Genomic DNA, 21,129 nt, shown 5'->3' on the forward strand with positions numbered 1-21,129 from the left:
GCTGTGGTGTAGGTTGCAGACGCGTCTCGATCCCACGTTGCTGTGGCTGTGGTGTAGGCCTGTGGCTACAGCTCTGATTGGACCCCTAGCCTGGGAACCTCCATATGCCGCGGGAGCAGCCCTAGAAAAGGCAAAAAGCCAAAAAAAAAAAAAAAAAAAAAAAAAAAAAGAAGCGGGATTTGATGGCAAAGAAAGATACCAACCTGGAAAGCACCTCAGCTACAAAACAAATGGTATTTTCAATTTTTCTTCAAATCCAAGTTCTTTTGAGCCTTGGAGCTATTCCCTTCAGGCCCTGAAATTGTTAGTCAAAATCAATTTGTTGAGCCAACTTCCATGTTCTGCATCTTGATATTGTAACACAAGAAAGAAGACAAGCACAGAGTGACTCTCTTGGCCTCTGAGTTTATTAGCTCCACATCAGATGCGTCTGAAGAAGGCCTCTGGGTGACACAGCACTCATGTTTCTGCATGTGTTTAATCTCTTGATTTCACCAACAGCTTGGATTTTTTTGAAGCACTTCTGACTCAAGCACAGATGGTACCTGACATGAGCCCACACACCATTCGCTCACTAAATGTGTCGAAGACCTAAATTCACCAGAGCCTTGTCCTGAAAACCCTGGGCCCAGACAAGCAGGAAGCTCCTCCGGCAACTCTCACATCTAGAAACTTTCTCATCTCTCAGCTCCACATTCCAAAATGGTGTATTAATGTGGAATTCTCCCTTGTGAACCTGCAAATAGCTTTGGCTTTGGCAAGGTGCTGTGTTGGTCTGGTGAACTCTGAGTCGAAGTTAGGGATTTTTTTTTCTTTCCGAGCGCTGAAGTTAGATCCTAGGGGTGCTTAAAGGGAACGTTCGTCCAAAGTCTTCTCTGGCCCCTAAAGACAATCTTTTTTTTTTTTTTTTTTTTTTTTTTTTTTCACTAGGCTTTATTTTTTAGAGCAATTTTTGGTTCACAGCACAAAGAGTTCCCGTATACCCCTGTGCCCACACATCACTGCCTCCCCCCCAATCAATTCTGCAGCAGATGGTACATGTGTTACAACTGATGAACCTACAGTGACGTCTCATTATCACCCCAAGTCTACAGCTTACGTTTGGGTTCACACTTAGCATCCTACATCCTTGTGTAGAATAAGCAGGTGTATAACGACAGATACCTACCCCCTGCAGTTAGCTTCACTGCCCTAAAAATCCCCTGCGGGTCTCCCGTCCCCAACCCTTGGCAATCACCCGTCCCCTCACTGTCTTCATAGCTTTGCCTTTTCCTGAATGCCATAGAGCTGGAGTCACGTAACTTCAATTGGCTTCTTGCCCTTGGTGATACACATTTAAGGTTCCTCCATATCATTCGTGGCCTGACAGCTCATTTCTTTTCAGAGCTGGAGAGTATCCCGTTGTCTGGATGTGCCACAGAGCTGCACAGATTATTTGTCACCTACTGAACAGCAACTCCATCGCTTTAGGTATGAATCAAGCTACCATTCGGGTACAGGTTCTTGTGTGAACACAAGTTTTCATCTCACTGGAGTAACATCAGGGAGCGTGATGGCTGGATCGAAGGGTAAGGGTACGTTTGGTTTCGTAGGAAACTGCAGAAGTGTCTTCCAAAGTAGCGGTTCCATTTTGCATTTCCACCACCAACAAATGAGTTTCCGTTGTTGCTCCGTATCCTCACCAGCCCTTGGTGTTGTCCGTGTTTGGGATTTTAGCCCTTCTAAGAGGCGGCTAGTGGTATCTCATGGTTGTTTTAATTTGCAATTTCCTGATGACATGATGTTCAGCACCTTTTCATGTGCTTACTTGTCCTCTTCTCTGGTGAGATGTCTGTTCAGGTCCTTTGCCCATGTTTTCATAAGACAGTCTTTTGAAATCCAGTTCTTATCTGAGTAGATTATAGGCCCAGAGAGAAGCCAGGCGCTGGGAGATTACATGTGTGGACCCTGGAGGCAGACTGCCTGGATTCGAAACCCAGATCTGCCTCTTTCTAGAAAGCTGTGTGTCTTTGGGCCAGTTACCTCCCCTCTCTGAGCCTCCATTTCCTTATCTGTAAGATGGGAAGAAGAATAGTGTCTCCCTTGGAGGGCTGTTATGAAAGTTCCGCACATTAACGCATGTCAAGCTCTTTGATCGGCGCTGGGATATGGGGTGCCCCCAGCACTCAGCCGGCCTTCCAGACAAAGGACACACCATCAAGATCCGTTCCATTACCAATGCATCATCAAGACTCACCTGGGAATGTCCATCAGTTATTAAAGCATCCCGGGTTGTGAATTTTACTTTATTAATTAATTAATGTTTTCTTTTTAGGCCCACACCTGCAGCATATGGAAGTTCCTGGGCTAGGGGTCGAATCAGAGCTGCAGCCTTGGGCCTATGCCACAGCCACAGCAACATGGGATCCGAGATACATCTGTGACCTATGCCACAGTTTGCAGGAACCCCAGATCCTTAACCCACCGAGCGAGGCCAGGGGATCGATCTTGCATCCTCATAGAAACTGGTTGGATTCTTAATCTGCTAAGCCACAATGGAAACTCCTGGGTTGTAAATTTTATCATCACACCAAATGTCTGAAGTACATATTATATCTTTGATAACGGAGGGGAAGGGAGGCCCACATTGCACAGCCGGGGATCAGCACCAGGGTTTGAACTCAGGCCTACCTGACTCCTGAGTCTGGGTTCCTAATCACTTCCAAGCTTCCACAAGCTATTAGCCAAAGTAATGTACCTGTTTCTTTCAATCTGGCATCTATTAGGTGACCTCTATGGAACTGCTGATATTTGACCTTTACTGCCCTAAATTTTTTTTTTTTCCCCACTGTACAGCAAGGGGGTCAGGTTATCCTTAGATGTATACATTGCAATTACAGTTTTTTCCCCCACCCTTTCTTCTGTTGCAACATGAGTATCTAGACATAGTTCTCAATGCTATTCAGCAGGATCTCCTTGTAAATCTATTCTAGGTTGTGTCTGATAAGCCCAAGCTCCCGATCCCTCCCACTCCCTCCCCCTCCCATCAGGCAGCCACAAGTCTCTTCTCCAAGTCCATGATTTTCTTTTCTGAGGAGATGTTCATTTGTGCTGGATATTAGATTCCAGTTATAAGTGATATCATATGGTATTTGTCTTTGTCTTTCTGGCTCATTTCACTCAGGATGAGATTCTCTAGTTCCATCCATGTTGCTGCAAATGGCATTATGTCATCCTTTTTATGGCTGAGTAGTATTCCATTGTGTACATAGACCACATCTTCCGAATCCAATCATCTGTCGATGGACATTTGGATTGTTTCCATGTCCTGGCTATTGTGAATAGTGCTGCAATGAACATGCAGGTGCATGTGTCTCTTTTAAGTAGAGCTTTGTCCGGATAGATGCCCAAGAGTGGGATTGCATGCTGCCCTAAATTTTGTATGGACCATCCTAGGACTGAAAAGCTACTTCATTTAGAATGTGTCCCCTGAGGGGTCTGGAGAGAGAGGGCTGTGCGGAGCTCCCCAGGGAAGAAAGGGCTTGTTCTGGACAGTGGCGGGGCTTACCATGAACAGTGGGGCGCTCACTCTTGGGGCAGGGGTGGGGTGGGGTGGGGGGCACCTGAGAGCTGGACCTGGGTGGGAAAGACCAGCTCTACCCACTTCCCGATTCACCAAGGGTGGCCCCCGCGAGTCCATTCACTTGGAAACTGCAGCACGGGCAGGCCCAGCCATCGGGAGTCAGGAAAAAATTGTCTTTCTGATCGCAAAAACTGTGACTATTGTGCTTCCCAAACTGACTCTGAGAGCAAGAACCATCTTATTAGATATCCTATAAATAGTGTTTGGCTCATTGTGAAAGCTTAATAGATATTTTAGAATTAGAAGAAGAAAAGTCATAATAAGCCCCTTGTTTCTGGAAACACAAGAGCTCTCTGGCCTCTGCTGGCCCCCCTCCCCAGCCCTGAGGGGACTCTGCAGATGCCAGAAGGACCCATCTCCCCCCAGTCCCCGGTCCCTGCACCTGCCAGCCCAGGGTTGCCTCCACTTCTGTCCAGAGGGTGACAGTCCCACCACTTTATCAAAGGCACTCACCTTAATTCCAACTTGGGCAAGACCAATGGGAAACACTGCAAAACTCATACAATGTCAACGCCACCTTTTCTACCCCATGATCAGAAAAGCAAGTGCCCAGGGTTCCTTGAGCTTTCCCTCTGGCTACTTCAAAGGATGGAGCAGTTTCTGCTCGTGGGGTTAAGAATCTACTCAGGGAAACGACTGAGCAGTTAGGGGGGTGAGAGACAGGCAGACTGTCATTCCTGAGTGTGAAATTCAGAGGAAATCAGTGACACCTGTACCGGGGTGGGGGTGGGGGTGGGGGCCGTAGGTCGCAGCCGTGGGATCCGGAAGGTGGCCAGGAGGTGGGAGATGAGGATAACTCGGGCAGGTGTGGAGGTGGCAGGAAGGTGGGTGGGGAGGGCAGGGATGCCCCAGAGCCCTGCGTCCCAGCATGAGGGACACCCCTGGTTGGCACTGCAGGGACAGGTCTCCCACCTCATTCACATTGCCCCCCCCCACCACCACTTGACCTCAAACCATCCACAACCATACAGTTTGCCAGAGGCAGAATCTGGACACGACCCAGGTTCAACCCCAAATGCTGTGTTCTTTGCACAGAGACCCACTGCTTACAGGCAAAGGGTCTTTCCTGGCCGGGCTCTTCCGCACGAGTTGTCCAGTAATAACAGCCACAGCGACTCATGCGTGACTTTTGGCCAACTCTTCACTCAGAAACTGATCTCAGATCTGTTACTTAACACCCAAATCACGAATTAGAGGTTTCCTCTTTTCACAGAGCCAATACTCAAGTGTGGGCAAGAAACCCTAAAAACTTAATGTTCTGACCACTCTTTGGGGAAAAAAAGCTGTGTTGGTACTAGGTAGCATCTATGGAAGGCAGTCCAGCAAGGAGCTGAATGCACACGGGGAAGGATACAGTGATTCCAGGGCAGGCGGATTGTGCATCCCCGGACTGAGCCACCTTCAATTAGCAGTTTTTACAGGAGCCACAGGAGTGGATTAACCCGGTGACCCTGGGACTTGCTCAGAAGTGGGCTCTTTTTCCACACCTGCTGCCCTCCGTGGACGACTGGCTTCATCCCTTAATACCCAACGTGAAATGAAACATGTAAAACAGTAACCAAATCACTGACACCAGATGTGACGCCAAATGCTCAGAATTACCCAAACAGCTGAATCGGGGCCACCGTCCACACGTCTCCAGCTTCCGACCTGGAAGTCGGCCCTATGGGGTCTGCAGGCGCAGCTGTCACCTGGCAGCTCGGCCCTGGAACCCTGCCCTCCCGGGTGCCAGGTTGGAGGCTCTCTGGGACAGTGACTCCCCACCCCCACCCCGAGGCTCCCCTTTCAGCTGCTCTCCTTTTGTGAAATCAGTTGTTCGCCCCCGATAGGACTTCACAGCTGCCCCAGAAAGCGGCCCCCAGCAATCCGTTCTCATTCCATTTTCCTGGGAAGTCAGATCTGCTCGCTAATCACTGCACATTTTATCGAGAGACTGATGAGGTGAAGAGGCCAAGAAGTCCCCTTGGATGTGGCTGAAAGCCCACCGCGCAGGGCTGCAGCTGTGTCTCCCATGCCTCCCCCGCATTTGCCGCAGGCCTGGGAGGTAGGATGGACATGGGGAAGCTTCCTTCGGCTCCGAGCAGCTGCCTCTCTGTACCACACATCAAAGGGGGTGCGTTTCCCCCCCCATCTCCCAGGCGCCCGTCTGCGGCATTGAGGGAGTTTGATGGAATAGTCTGAGTAAGTGCTTGCATTTAATGAGATGCATCCTTCATTTGTTCCCACTGGCTGCAAGGGGGTTTTGCATTAACAGAATTATTATGCCATAACGCTCCATTTTAATTATGGCTAGTAGCAGCTGGCACCCCAGTTCAAGGCACCAGCATTCTGTTAATGACATTCAACCGGCCGCGCTTGTTCCTACGCAAAGATGGGAGCGCTGTGTCAAGCTGCATGTGCCCTTCCGACTTACATGTAAGGGAGGCGGTGAGAGGGTCCACTTTCATGATCTGTTATTTCTTGCTGCTTCCCAGGTCCTGAGAGCCTTGCAGTCTCATAAACCCACTGAAACTCACCGAGCCCGATCTGCTGACATCATTCCTACTGCTTTTCACCACCAGCCTCCCTAGACTCCCAGCAGCAGTTCTTTGGAATAAAATCAGACCACAGCAGGCTACTTACAGGTAGAAAGAACATCCAAAAATTTCATTCATTTGCTTATTTATGCCATAAAAATAATTGGACAACAAACAACCAAGAAGCAAATGTGTAGAAGGTCAGAGAGTAGTCGTAAGACTCATGAGGACGGAGTTCCCACTGTGGCTCAGCAGGTTAAGGATCTGGCGCTGCCACAAGCTGCCACGTAGTTCACAGATGCGGCTTGGATCCAGTGTTGCTGTGACTGCAGCATAGGCCTGCAGCTGCAGCTCTAATTCAGCCCCTAGCCCAGGAACTTCCATATGCTGCAGATTCGGCCCTCAAAAGAGAAAAAAAGAATCGTGAAGACGAAAAAGTTGGGTAATGGGCTAGAGACTGTTGGGCCAAGGGCAGGGTTTGCTGTTTTATGTAACTTGCTCAGAATACCTGGCTGAGAGCGTGGCACTGAGGAGCACCTCGAAGGAGGAGGACTGGGTATGGTTCATGCTGATACCTGGAGGGAAGCTGTTCCGGGCAAAGGACAATCACAAGGGGCCCAGGACAGGAACGCGCTCGGCAGGTTTGGGAAAACAAAGAGGCCGTGGCGGCCAGAGTCTTGTGAGAAAGGGGAGACTTAGGAGATGAAATCAAAGACAGAGCAGGGCCACATAACACCAGATGGTGGCCAGCGTGGGGACGTGGGCCATGGCTCAAGCTGCATGAGCAACCCATGGGGTTTCAGCAGAGGAAAGGCGTGTCACGATCACGTTTCAACAGGCTCAGGCTGCTGCTGTGTTGCAAGTGGACTCCTGGGGGCCAGGGCGAGGCAGGGAGACCAGCCAGGAGGTGTGTCCATTTGCTAAGGCCGCTATGGACTGCGTGGCTTGAACAACAGAAAGTTATTGTCTGACGTCACCTCACCTTGTACCTTCCCTTGCACCCTTCAAGTCAGTGTCCCTCCCGTCCAAACTGGCTCCCTCATGCTCCTGGCATCCCCGCACGCCCAGAGGGCTGGGTGACCCCGGGCTAGAAGGGCTCACCTGCTCATCACAAGCCAGGCTGAACAAGTGGTTACACCTACGCAGACAGCCCCGCTTGCTGCATGCTAGACGCTGCCCACACTCCCGTCCCTTCCCCAAAGCTCCATGTAAACACGACCTTCCGCTCTCCTCATTTGTCTGCCGCTTGTCTTCTCCTCCTCCTCCTCCAGACAGGAACAGGCTCTCTTGCTCACAGCCGTATCCCCTGTACCTAGAAAGCGGCTAGTCCTCAACAACAGCCCCTCAGTCAAGGGGCACCTGATGAGCAGCGGCCCACTCACCCGCCCCTCCCCATGAGCACACACCACTGGGGTGCAAGACCCATGTCCACACGTGCTAGCCTTGAACTGGCAGCTGGGAGCCACCACAGGGACCTTTCAGCCCTCACAGGCCCAGCTGGGGGCCACCAGAGAGAGCGCTGAACTGGGCAGGCCTCAGGGCATCACCATCCACAAGAAGCCCAGCCCTTTCATTGCAAAACGCCTTTTCATTTTTATTTGATTTTTAATTTTTATTTATTTATTTATTTTTGCTTTTTAGGGCCGCACCCGCGGCATATGGGGGTTCCCAGGCTAGGGGTCCCATTGGAGCTACAGCTGCCGGCCTCCACCACAGCCACAGCAATATCAGATCTGAGCCACGTCTGCGACTTACCCCACAGCTCACGGCCATGCTGGATCCTTAGCCCACTGAACGAGGATTGAAATTGCAACCTCATGGTTCCTAGTCGGATTCGTTTCTGCTGCGCCATGATAGGAACTCCCCAAAACTCCTTTTTAAATTACTTTTGCAAAAAGGGCACCAGAATTGTTCAGTCACTTCCTGCTATGGATAAATTGCATCCTCCTAAAGGGCATAGGTTGAAGTAAACCAAGATCAAAATGTACAAATTGGCCCAAAGAAAATTCATGTCTTTTTCCTTGCTGTTGACGCCACTGAGCACACACCCTGCTGGTATACAAATAATAACCAAATAAATAAATATTGACCCTATTCATGTCTACACTTGGAGGAGTCCAACAGCTAGACAGAATGGTGACCCATTTTTAAAAATACGGTGGGCACCATGTAATTAAACCTTGTATAAAAACTCTGAAGAAAATAAAGATGTTCAATTTCTAATTTCTTCGTAGGAGATTAAATGGAAAACCAACAACTTATTATAGTAGCTGAAAACAGCCCATGGGTTTTATTAGGCAAAAAGTCATAACGCCCTTGAACTTGAGCCAAGGCAGTTGTAAATGAGCCATCCCAGTTTATCCGCCTTCAATATGCAGAATTTATTTCTTTCAAGTTGAAGAATATTAGGATAAAGATGACACTTTTAACAACAAACAGATGTGCAGCTAGATCCTACTTCAACTGAACGAGACCCAGTAGAATCTTGTAACCAGTAAATTACATCACAGGAACAGCGGCCTTCCCAGGAGATGGCCAGTCCTGGGGTTTAGGTTTTAGGGGCCTTAGGCTGCATGTCTCTTTAGGGAAAACCCTCCACTACCCTGAGGTCTTTCCAGGTGTCTTCTCCCCCGCATTTTCTTTGTCTCCTGTTTCCTTCTGCTCTTCCTGTGGGAACATACACGCCCAAGCCTTCCCCATGCCCCATTCCTGCTCCCTCCCCTGCGTCTCCAGAATCTGGACTAAAAATTGGGTTTACTATTACCCTCCTTTGGGCACACATTGGTCCTCTCAAGGCACCTGCTCTGAAGTCACTAGGAAGCCCAAGAGAAAGATCTTGAGTGGTGGACCCCACACTGGTGGGGTGTGGGGCAGGGATTGCGGGCAGGTAAACTCTGCACCCCCCAACCCAGGAGGCTGCCCCCTGCTGGCCACATTGAACAGCAGGACGGCGCTGTGCTGAGAATGGCTGGTGATGGCCAGAGGGACAGGAGAAGAGAGAGGGACTGGCTTTCCGATTTGCTGCTGGGATTCGTTTGGAACAATCTAACCAGCCAAAAACACGTTTGCTATTCCTAACACTGCCCTTCTGAATACTTCATCGGCCGTTATCTTGCGGGCAGGAGGCAGCTGGACGCTTCAGTCTGGGAGGACTCTGATTTCACCCGGACACACTCGCTGAGCAGTTTCCAGGTTCAATAGGTTTACATCCCACCCACCCTTTATTTATTTATTTGTCTTTTTAGGGCCACACCCGTGACATATGGAGGTTCTCAGGCTAGGGGTCGAATTAGAGCTGCAGCTGCAGGCCTGCACCACAGCCACAGCAATGCGGGATGCTAGTCAGGTTCATTACCAAGGAGCCGGGACGGGAACACCCACCCTCCTTTTGAATGCACACATTGTAGGAGCCCTGTTGTGGCTTAGCAGGTTGAGAACCCAACTAGTATCCATGAGGACACGGGTTCGATCCCTGGCCTCATTCAGTCGGTTAAGGATCTGGCGTTGCCCTGAGCTGTAGGTCATAGATGCAGTGTTGCTGTGGCTGTGGTGTAGGCCAGCAGCTGCAGCTCTAATTCAACCCCTAGCCTGGGAACCTCCATATGCCCAGGGTGCGGACCTAAAAAAAAAGAAGGAAAAATAAATAAAAAATAAATAAATGCACACATTGTAGGCAAAACTATAGTCACTTGCTCTTCATAATTCCTGATCAATAAGCTGATCAATGGATTAGTCCTGCTGGTCTGTGGTTTCTAAGATGTTGGTGCCTGCGTGGCAGGAAGCTGGTTTGACCTTCTCCAACAGCGGCTGTTTTCCGGGAGCAGGCAGCTAAGGCAGCTGGGAGCAGATCTGTCCATGTCCCCAACTAGCCCAGACACTGCCCATGAGATAGCCATCTGAGTTCTGAGCAGGCCGAGGTCCAGGGATGTTCACAGCCAACCCTGTGCCTGGACTCGTCCTTCCTCTGGCCCCTCCTGGGGTCCCCTAGCACAGGGACACAGACCAGAACTTTCACACACCTTCCAACAGGCGCGGCAATGGCACAGTGATGCGTCCATCATGGGAACACCCCCCGAAGGACCAAGCGATCTCCTACCCTCCTTCCCAAGGGAGGAAACAGCCAGGCAGAGGAAGAAGGCAGTGATGGTGATGAGGACTGACAGGGAAACGGGCTCCCGGAGAGGTGACTGCCAGCCGGCACCCGAGGCCGACGGGCGCCACTTCTGCTCCAGCTCCTCGGGTCTTCTCCAGCCTCTGCGCCCTCAGCCCTTATTTATTTATCCATCTTGGAGGATGTGCCGGGGATCTGAGTCTTCCTGTCTCTGGACAGTGTCATTTGTTCTTCAGTCCCTGACACTTCAGTCACCCGCCACTGGGACCTAGCTTAGGTCAGAGCCCAGGGCTCTGACCACTTGCAGGGAAAATAACCGTGGTTGGAGATAGATAATATTGGAGCTCCTTTGTGGCTCAGCTGGTTAAGAACCCAACTAGTATCCATGAAGATGCAGGTTTGATCCCTGGCCTCACTCAGTGGGTTAAGGATCTGGCATTGCCATGAGCTTTGGTGTAGGTCACAGATGCGGCTTGGATCCTGGCATTGCTGTGGCTGTGGTGCAGGCCAGTAGCTGCAGCTCCGATTTGACCCCTAGCCTGGGAACTTCCATATGCCGCAGGTGTGGCCCTAAAAAATAATAAAAATTAAAAAAAAAATAAGAGAATCTGAATGAAGTATGAACTTTCATAATAATGGATCAATATTGGTTCACCATTTGTGAAAAATATATCACACTAAATAAGACATTCAGAAAAGAGGAAACTAGGCACAGAGAACGTGGAACTCCATGTGCTATCCTTGGAATAATTCTATAAATCTAAACATTTCTAGATACAAAGTTTATTGAGGGAAAAAAAAAAAAAGAGAGAATTTCGGCCATTGTCATAAATGGAAATTTATTAAAAGGCCAGAAGAAATCCGCGCCTGGATGTCCAAACTCTGAGCAACTGGCTGTTATTTTTCATTTAATTATTATAACAAAAGTAAGCTCGGAGGCGCCTTGAGAGTTTCCTCTGAGTATTTCAGTGAGTTTGTAAAAATAGAAACAGACTTGAAAGCATCAAGTGAATTGAAAAGCAAAAGAGTAATTTTATCACTCATTAATTCTGAACCGCAACATTAACCTAACGATGATGGTGCATTTCAGGGTATTTTTTGTCTACATTAATACCTATCAAAAATGTTCCTTTACTTCAATTATTGTCACTTGACTTTAAATGGAAATGTATACGTACACACACACACACACACACACAGAGGTTTTAGCATTTGAGAGAGCTGTATTTTCTCTGGCATCGCTCCTGCTTCTCCACACTCAGTAGAAACTGGAGGGGGAGTGCCCATCGTGGCACAGCAGAAACAAATCCGACTAGTATCCATGAGGACAAGGGTTCAATCCTTGGCCTCACTCAGTGGAGGAGGAGAGAGGAGGGGGCCAGCTGTTTAACCCCTCTGAGTGCACCGCCTGCTGGGCACATAGGTTCAGCTCCTCACAAGAAAGGTAGGGTAGGTACCCCTGTACCTTAAGAAAGAGGCTTACAGAGAGGCAGAAAGATAACAGGACCCAACAACTCATAAGGAACAAAGCCAACGACCAAACCCGGGTCCACCTGGGGCCACAGCCTCTGACGCTGAAAGCAGGTCCTGCTTCATTGGCCTCAGTGTGGCTGCTTCAGTGCCACTGTTTTTGCAGAAGGATTTCTGCATCAGATCAAAAAGTCCCTTTTCTGTCCAAGGCTTTGGAAAATTGTTCCACTTTTATTTTTGCAGCTTCTGCAAGGTGCTATCAACAGGTCCTGACAGCTACCCAGAAGCCTGCATTTCCATCTGCTCCAAACTCATGCTCGAGAGAAGATTCTGGGCCTCCCGGTGACCTGACGTGGTTGAGCTGTGCAGCCTTTCTCCTTGATTCTTATTGCAAGGCATCAGCAAGACTAGCCAGTAATTACCTTCCAAGTAATTGCACAACGTCTGCATGCGTCTTGCAAACCTGGTCTGGAGCCACACGGTACGTGCAGAATGAGAAGTCTTTACACGACGGGATCTGCCACTGCCTGCACGGCTCCCCCCAAGGGGATGATGGGAAGATAACTGGAGGGGCCGCGCCAGAGTTTCGTTTGGTGATCACACAGGGACACAGCTCTGGGTGAGTTAGAGCCTCATGATCTTAAAAGACCTTGACATGTGTGTGTCAAACACTGTTTGTTTGAAATGTTTATTTGTTTATTTATTTCAAATTACAAAATATGACTTGAAATTTAATTATGCATCTGTCTATATGTTACATATCCAATGCAGAATTTTTTATCTGGATAGGATTATATGTTCCTAAGTACATTATCTTTTTTATTAGTTAATGAATTTTTTTTTCTTTTTTTTTTCTTTTTTTTTTGCTATTTCTTTGGGCCGCTCCCGTGGCATATGGAGGTTCCCAGGCTAGGGGTCAAATCAGAGCTGTAGCCACTGGCCTACGCCAGAGCCACAGCAACGCGGGATCCGAGCCGCGTCTGCAACCTACACCACAGCTCACGGCAACACCGGATCATTAACCCACTGAGCAAGAGGGCAGGGACCGAACCCGAAACCTCATGGTTCCTAGTCGGATTCGTTAACCACTGCGCCGCGACGGGAACTCCTAGTTAATGAATTTTATTACATTTGTAGGTGTCCAACAATCATCACAATCAAACGTTACAGCATGTCCATTCCAAACCCTCAGTACATGCCCCCACACCCCAACCTGTCTCCTTCGGGAACCATAAGTTTTTCAAAGTCTGTGAGTCAGTATCTGTTCTGCAAAGAAGTTCAGTGTCCTTTTTTTAGATTCCACATGTAAGTGACAGCATTTGATGTTGGTGTCTCATTGTCTGACTGACTTCACTTAGCATGATAATTTCTAGGTCCATCTATGTGCTAAAAATGCCGTTATTTCTTTCCTTTTAATGGTTGAGTAATATTCCATTGTGTATATGTACCACATCTTCTTGATCCACTCCTCTGTTAACGGACATTTAGGTTGTTTCCATGACTTGGCTATGTTTGAAATGTTTAGAATCCGTCTACAGAGAGGGTGCCAGATGTCACTGGGTTTCTAGAGAAGAATGTGGACGTGAACCATGACTGGGTACAACTAAAAGTCCCTGACAAAGGGAAGGAGGGCAGGGCGGGGGAGGCACTGCTGGCGCCATGTCTGTGGTGCTTTACAAAGCCTTGGCACTGCTGGAATTTTTAAACCTGAGGCACACACCCTTGTGACTTTTTTTTCTTTTAATGGCCGTGACTGCGGCTGATGGAAGTTCCCAGGCTAGTGGTGGAACTAGACCTGAAGCTGAGGCCTACACCACAGCCACACCAGATCTGAGCCCCATCTGTGACCTGTGCTGCAACCTGCAGCAGCACTGGACCTTACACCACTGAGCAAGGCCAGAGACCAAACCTGCATCTTCACAGACACTATGTCAGGTTCTTAGCCCACTGAGCCACCATGGGAACACCCATTGTGACTATTTTAAGTAATATTATTAATGCCAAAAAATAAGTCGTTTCTACCTGGGGAACAGAAGGCAACCTGGGGATCGGACTTCAGGGCGTCCCCTGCGTGAAGTGCCTCGTGTTTCTTGAAGACGGATGCTAGATAAACACCCATTTGGCTTATCTCTTACCCTGTTTCCATGTCACATTGAAGTCACCAACTATGAGCAGCCTGCTGTGGAAAGACACTCAACAGGAGAAGCATTCTGAAGCGGTGAGCTGGAGGCAAGCAGCCCTCAGAGTCCAGCCTGGCAGGAGCCAAGCTCAGCGACCACCTGCATCTCCGTAACCACGTCCCCCACCTCCGCCAGGAACAGAGGCAACGGGTATGCTTATCACACTCTACACTCTCTGGCCTTCGAGGAAGAAGCCACCAGGGTCAATTCCAGCACTAAAGCAAGATGGTGCAGGAGGCCCAGGCTGACCCTTCGCCAAAGGTCAGGCAGCCCCTGGCTCTTCCTGCCTCTCTGTCAGAAAGAAGACTTTTTATGACTTTATTTTAAATCTGTTCTGTAGAAGGCTTTTCCTGGAAGAGGAGATTCTGAGGCAAAGATTGTCAGCAGTCTCGGCAGGAGCTGTCAGAACGTGGTGTTCCAATAACAGTTCTTGGCAGAGCTTGGAGCTCCCTCCTGGGGTTGGAGCTGGCTTGGCGGGAGATGAAGGGGCCTGAGGCCAGGCTGCCTGTGACCCACATCCCGGGCAAGTGCTCTCAGCAGCACGCTTGGACCTTGGTGGGACATCAGAACCACTGCTGGTGCTGGGCGATTTCCCTTTCTCCTACAAATAGGTCCCAAGGAGACCACTGGGACTGTTTGAAATCCACATGTTGTTTCTCCAAGGGTTCTTCCAACCCCAGAAGGATGGACCCTCCCCATGTTCCTAAAGAAGGCTTTTTTCTTTTCTTTTCTTTTCTTTTTTTTGTTTTGTTTTTTTAGGGCCCCACCCTCAGTATATGGAAGTTCCCAGGCTCAGGGTGGAAACTGAGCTGCAGCTACCGGCCTATACCACAGCCGAAGCAATGCCAGACCGGAGACACGTCTGTGACCTACACCACAGCTCACGGCAAGCCAGATTCCCAACCCACTGAATGAGGCCAGGATTGAACCCAAATCCTCAGGGATCCCAGTCGGATTTGTTTCCACTGTGCCACAATGGGAACTCCTTTCTTCTTCTTTTTTTTTTAAGGCTGCATCCACAGCAGATAGAAGTTCTCAGGCTAGGGGTTGAATTGGAGCTGCAGCTGCTGGCCTACACCACAGGCACAGCAAGCTGATCTGAACCCCATCTATGACCTTTGCTGCAGCTTGTGGCAACACTGGACCCTTAGCCCACTGAGCAAGGCCAGAGATTCAACCCTTACAGAGACTACAGAGACTACGCTGGGTTCTTAACCTGCTGAGCCACAACAGGAACTCCCTAAAGTAAGGCTTTTAAAGTACCAGGCGAATGGTAGAAAAACCGAGTCTCTTCCAAATGAACTAAGTGCCTCAAGCAGTTTGTCTTTAGGAGCATCCTTGAAAACTCCCAACCTTTACTTTTTTTTTCTTTTTTGTCTATTTAGGGTGCACCCACATCATATGGAAGTTCCCAGGCTAGGGGTTGAATCAGAGCTACAGCCGCCGACCTACACCACAGCCATAGCAATGGGGGATCTGAGCCAAATCTGTGACCTACACCCCAGCTCACACCCAAGCTGGATCCCTGACCCACTGAGCGAGGCCAGGGATTGAACCCGCATCCTCTTGGATACTAGTTGGATTCATTTCCACTGTGCCACAACGGGAACTTCCTCAACTGTTACTTTCAAAAAAATACTACTAGAATGTTATTTTTCCTTAAGGTTTATAATCATGGGCTTCAAGTTGTTTCTTTTCCTTATAAGACTTTGCTTGCCATGACGAGCAAGCTGACATGAGGTGATCCTCTGGCTCCAGCTGCCTAGATTCACCCAGTTGTGAGGCTCATTAGCAGTGGAATTAATGACTCTTTAAAGAATAAAACTCGTTATTTAGAGACAGTTTCAGGAACCAACGTTAAAGGCCGCTTTATTTCAAAAGGTTGAGTGTTTTCTGGAAAAAAAATGTAAAGAAACAGACATTCATTCATCCATCCATTTATTCAATGAATAGAGTGGGTGCTGCTCTCTGGAATTCTGGGGGCACAGTGATGGGCCACACAGAGAACAATTCCTACTCTCGGGAACATAGTCTAGTGGCCGAAGACTGGCAATGAAGAAGCAAAGATGCAATCGCCTACAGCGTTAGATGGTGACAGAGAAGACGAGTCTGCAAAGGGAGGGGAAGCAGGGGAGCAGGTGGGGCCGCCATCCCAACAGGGTGGCCAGGGAAGGCTTCATGCAAGAGAAGGACGCAGCCTGTGGGACCCCATGTGAGAAACAGCTGGAAAGCAGGGTCACCAGAGCCCGGGGACCGAAAGGAGTGGGGGTGGGGTGATCCGGCTGCAGGGGATGGAGAACTTGTAAGGGCCTGGAGGCTGTTCTCTGAGTGAAGAAGTCAGGGCAGGTGCTCGGGCTCAGAAGGACACAGTCTGTTTCAGCAGTAAAAGCATTGCTCTGGTGATAATGCCATTTGCAGCAACGTGGATGGACCTGGCGATGATTAGACTAATCAGACCCAGAAAGACAAATATGATATCACTGATATGTGGCATCTAAAAAAAAAAAAATGATAGAAACGAACTGATTTACAAAAGAGAAATAGACTCACAGACAAAGCCAACTTATGCTCACCACAGGGGAAGGGGGAGGAATAAATTAGGAGCATAGGGTTAACATACACACTGCCATATGCAAAACGGGTAAACAACAAGGACCTACTCTATACACAGAAAACGGCACTCAGCTACATGACAACTATCTTGTAATAAGCTGTAAGGGAAAAGAATCTGATAAAGAATAGGGGAATTGCCACAGTGGCGCATCGGGTTAAGGATCCAGCTTTGCGACAGCTGTGGTGCAGGTTGCAGCTGTGGCTTGGATTCGATCCCTAGCCAGGGAACTCCCATATGCTGAGGGTTCAGCTGAAAAAAGGGGGGAAAAAAAGGAGTAGAAGGAATAGATATATATGTGGACAACTAAATCACTTTGCTATACACATGAAACTAGCACAACACTGTAAATCAACTACACTCTAATACAAAATAAATGAAATGAAATAACAAGTTTGCTCTAGCTACTTTTGTTTTTTCTTTTGAGCAGAGCCTGGGGTGGGGGTGTGACCATCCAGTGCTGGAAGGTGAGCTAAGAGGTTATTGCCATAATCCAGCAGCCTGAACGCTGCTGGTGATGAGCCCGGCAGGTAAAGCCTGGATGGATTCTGAAGATAGGATTTGCTGACAGATCTCTGGTGTGGATTTCCTCCTCTTATAGGGACGCCAGCTCTGTGGGATCAGGGCTCCACCTTTACGACCTCATTTAACCCTAATTCTCCTTAAGCCCTTTCTCTAATACAGTTGCAAGGGGCTTGGGGCTCCAACATATAAATGTGGGGACACAATTCAACCCAAAGCAGCAACGGGAAGCATAAAGTTGTCATTTACTGAAATAAGTCATGGGAGTAGCAAGTTTGGGGGGAAAGTGCGGGGTCGGAGGCTTAATTCGGAGATTATGCCTTTTCTATTTTTAAAATGTTAACATGTCCTTTGTTTTGTGAATGAAGGTAAGTCTAAATAGTAAGGGTTTTTTTTGTTTTGTTTTGTTTTTCCCCCTCTTTAATAGCCTTCCTGGACAAAGTAAACAAAGTTGCTATTCCTATGTCCAAAAAAAAAAAAAAAAAAAAAAAAAGAGTTGGAGGTGAGACACTTGTTCATCTAGGATGTTGGCCATAAACTGGGAATGAAGGTGACAAGTTTGGCCAGAGAGATACCCTTGGGAGACATGGCACTCCTGGTGGCCAGGAGACTGAGGAGGTTACCAGAAGGGACGAGGATCCATGACTGCCCCTGCACCCCCGTGGGGGCTGGCGGTGAGGACGAACAACACCAGAGACTCCAAAGCAGCAGCCAGAGACAGAGGGGAAAACCAGGTGGTGTCCCCCAAGCCAACTGAACGCAACCGTGTAAGGAGGAGGAATTGAATGTGATAAGAGCCACGAATCGGTCAAGAAAGAGGACTAAGATTTGTGGGTTGGTGTAGCCCCACGAAGGTCCCTGGGACCCCGACATAGGTAGCCTTCATGGAGTGAAGCCTGACGGAGCAGGCGCAGGTGAGAGCAAGAGACAGCAGGCGCAGATGGTGTGGGAGGCAGCCCTTGCCTGGAGTCCTGCTGTGGATGTAGGAGGGAAACGCGGGACCCTCCCTGGAGTCAGGAGTGGATGAGGAGCGAGGACTCGGTGGTGGAAGGGAAGCATGGGCCAGAGAGGGATTCTTTTCCAGGGGAAGTCATTTACATTGATTTGTATGTTGAGGCGGGGGCGAATGACGGCGAAAACCTCGGTGATCACTGATTAAACTTTCTCTTCTTGATTTAACAATAGACGCTGTTCTAGCCTCCCCTGCCATGACTGGGCTTGTTCAAAACCCAGATTTGCCTCTGAGGCTCCATCTGGTGCATCCTCCTTCAACCCCCTACCCCGCCCCTGTTCCTCCACTCCTTCTGCATGATGCTCCCCTTCATGAGCATTAGGGACCAGGCTGTACAGCTGCACGCTGATTAATCCTTAAACACTCTGTGAGAATGACAGCAGGGTGCCTAAATCCTAAGGGCAGAAGCTGAGAACAGAGTTTAGGTCACTGTCCAAGTTCTGGAGGAGGAGAGGGGACTCAGCCCAAGAAGGCAGTTTCTGAAGATCATGGTTCTGTCTTTACTGACTCAGGTTCTAGTCTTTTGCTTACCAGCCCCTCCTCTCGCCAAACACTATTTGCTTCCAGCCCCTCCTCCACCCATATCAGAGCATCTTACCGCCTCGCAACAGTACTGGACATCAGTGTTGTGTATCTCTATGACTGTCCATTTCAGATATGGCCTCATTGCTAATCCTATTTTGGGAAAGAAGCATGAATCCCATCCACTGGAGCCCTTCCCTTCTTACACTGTGTTGTGCACACGAGTAAAAAGGAATTTAGTTTTCCCCACGAGCCAGTAATATTTACATCTTGCTTCTAATACAAAATATTAAGTTATAAAAATTTCACTAAATGCTAGAAAATGTTTTCTTTTAAAGGTCAGTCTTTCCTTCAGGGTAAAGCATTATCAAACACGACCCAGGATTAACTGAATGGAGCTTCCCCGCCAGGCACAAACCCTGCCCTGACCTGGGCTGACTGCACTGTCTCCAGGGACACTTTCCTTCCCACCAAGGGCACTTGCTCAGAAGCTGCCACCAATGGCTGGGGCAAAGCTGCAGTGAAGGAGAGCCTGGTCCCACTGACAACTTAATTTTGGAGTTCTAGGCTCTAGGACTGTGAGAGAATCAATTTCTGTTGTTTTAAGCCACCAAGAATGTAGTAATTTTTTTTTTTAATAGCAGCCCTAGGAAACTCATACAGCCACCAAACATTTTCATGGTTGCATACATACTATGGAATGATATGCCCTGGCTGAAAAGAATGAGATGGATCAAATATTGCTAGGAACACTCTCCTGGCACAGTGCTTTGCTTTGAGTATATAAGCTATAGCCCTATGTACATAAGAAAAAAATACCATAAGTGTGTTTAATGTGTGCACTCACTTAATGGACAGGAAAAGCTCCAGAAAGAGGCAGCAAACCTTCAACAACGCTTACCTGTGGACAGTGGGAATGGAGGGCAAAGGATTTAAAGGGAGGGGGGGTTCACTTTTTACTCCATATACAACAGCATTATTTTGACTTGTAAGGCAATAAACTTGTATGACTCTCGCGATTTTTTTTTTTTGTCTTTTCTAGGGCTGTTCTGGAGGCATATGGAAGTTCCCAGGCTAGGGGTCCAATCGGAGCTGTAGCTGCCGGCCTACACCACAGCCACAGCAACTCGGGATCTGAGCTGCATCTGCAACCCACACCACAGCTCACAGCAACACTGGATCCTTAACCCACTGAGCGAGGCCAGAGATCGAACCTGCAACCTCATGGTTCCTAGTCGGATTCATTAACCACTGAGCCACGATGGGAACTCTAACTTTCGTGATTTTTAAAACCATAGCCACTTAAAAGCATTTTGATTCGTGGAAGGTCTCACAATTCAACTCACCTGAAAGGCAGCTCATCCCTAATGGGCCGGTGTCTCTCTGATTACTCTATTGGCCAGGAGTGTGGTGGTGGTGGGAAAATGCCTGGCCCCCCAGATGGGGGTCATTTCTTTGTATGAACCAGCTAGTCTGTCTCTGTTTGTCAGCAGAGCAGGACACACACAAGAAGGCTAGAGCCCATCATCCTTGCTGCACTCTCTCCACAAGGAAACCCTTCCAGATCAGATTCCCAGCGCAGTAGCTGGGGACAAGACCTGAGGCAACAGCGAGCAAGGGATCATAGCCGTCCAAGTCCAGGCTCTGCCCAGGGATCGCCCTTCTCAAGTCAGGCCCCACCCCTTCCCAGGCCACGCCCACCCAGCACCGCCCCCCAGAGTAAGTCTCCTCCCCGGACTGGCTTAGCCCTGCCTACCCCACCCCAGGCTCTGCCTTCCCCTGGGTTCGGCTCAAATCGAGGCCCCGCCCCTCCAAGGTAAGGCCCTACCCAGGACACGCCCTTCTCAGTCCAGGCTCCGCCCCTCCCCGGGCCTTCCAGGCTCCTCCCTTTCCTGCTGCGGCCCCGCCCCCAGGTCCTGGAGGGGCTGGCGCTGGAAGCTTCTGGGGCGCGCAGCTTGGGCTTGGCACACGCTGGGAAGTAAGTCCGGGACTTCCGCCCTCGGCGAAGTGAGCCAGGCAGGCCTTCGATGGACCCAAGGCTTCAGCGACTTCGGAGCGGAGGCCTTGCCTGAGCGCCCTGGTGAAAGCGGCCTAATGAAGGCGGGTGGAGGTCCCTGCCAGAACCCCCAGCCTCAAACCGGGAGAAGCAGCGGAAGGACGTTCCCTTAGAGAAGTTACGTTTGTGGACAAGCCTGCGCTTCAGAAACCACAGATGTGCCACCGTCCAAACCGGTGTCCCCACTTTCACTGAGCGCCCTTCCAGCCCCTGCTCTTTCTAGAGAGAAAAGGAGGACGCTCCAGGATTCGTTTTCCTCACCCACGGCCTCCGAGGCCCGAGGTGTTCCCTTCCTCCTTTGTGTAGGAGTCGGATGTGTGTCTGGTAGGAACGCTGCCAGCCTGAGTGCCCTGGGCAAGGCTGAAGGGGCAGTCGATCCCAGGTCAATCCCAGGTCAATGAAGTGATTCATTCCCATAACTTCCCAGTAGATGGATCAGGAAGATCCGGGAGAATCCTTCCAACAAAAACTGCTGTGCTTGTCTTTGTCACCAGGTGATTTTTTTTT

The 21,129-nt window shown here is 49.3% G+C and overlaps 1 long non-coding RNA gene across 2 annotated transcripts; it reads left to right on the plus strand.

The window, feature by feature from the left end:
• LOC106505191 lies at window positions 1,385–18,206 on the plus strand. 2 transcript variants are annotated; one of them, XR_001299355.2, is made up of 4 exons: window positions 1,385–1,470; window positions 6,097–6,246; window positions 11,963–12,338; window positions 17,460–18,206. It is a non-coding gene; the product is annotated as an uncharacterized LOC106505191 (long non-coding RNA). The 2 variants fall into 2 exon arrangements; XR_002336408.1 differs by lacking the exon at window positions 17,460–18,206 and adding an exon at window positions 13,878–14,650.

The sequence above is a fragment of the Sus scrofa genome, chromosome 10, assembly GCF_000003025.6.
Source record: "Sus scrofa isolate TJ Tabasco breed Duroc chromosome 10, Sscrofa11.1, whole genome shotgun sequence".
NCBI classification, from domain to species: domain Eukaryota; kingdom Metazoa; phylum Chordata; class Mammalia; order Artiodactyla; family Suidae; genus Sus; species Sus scrofa.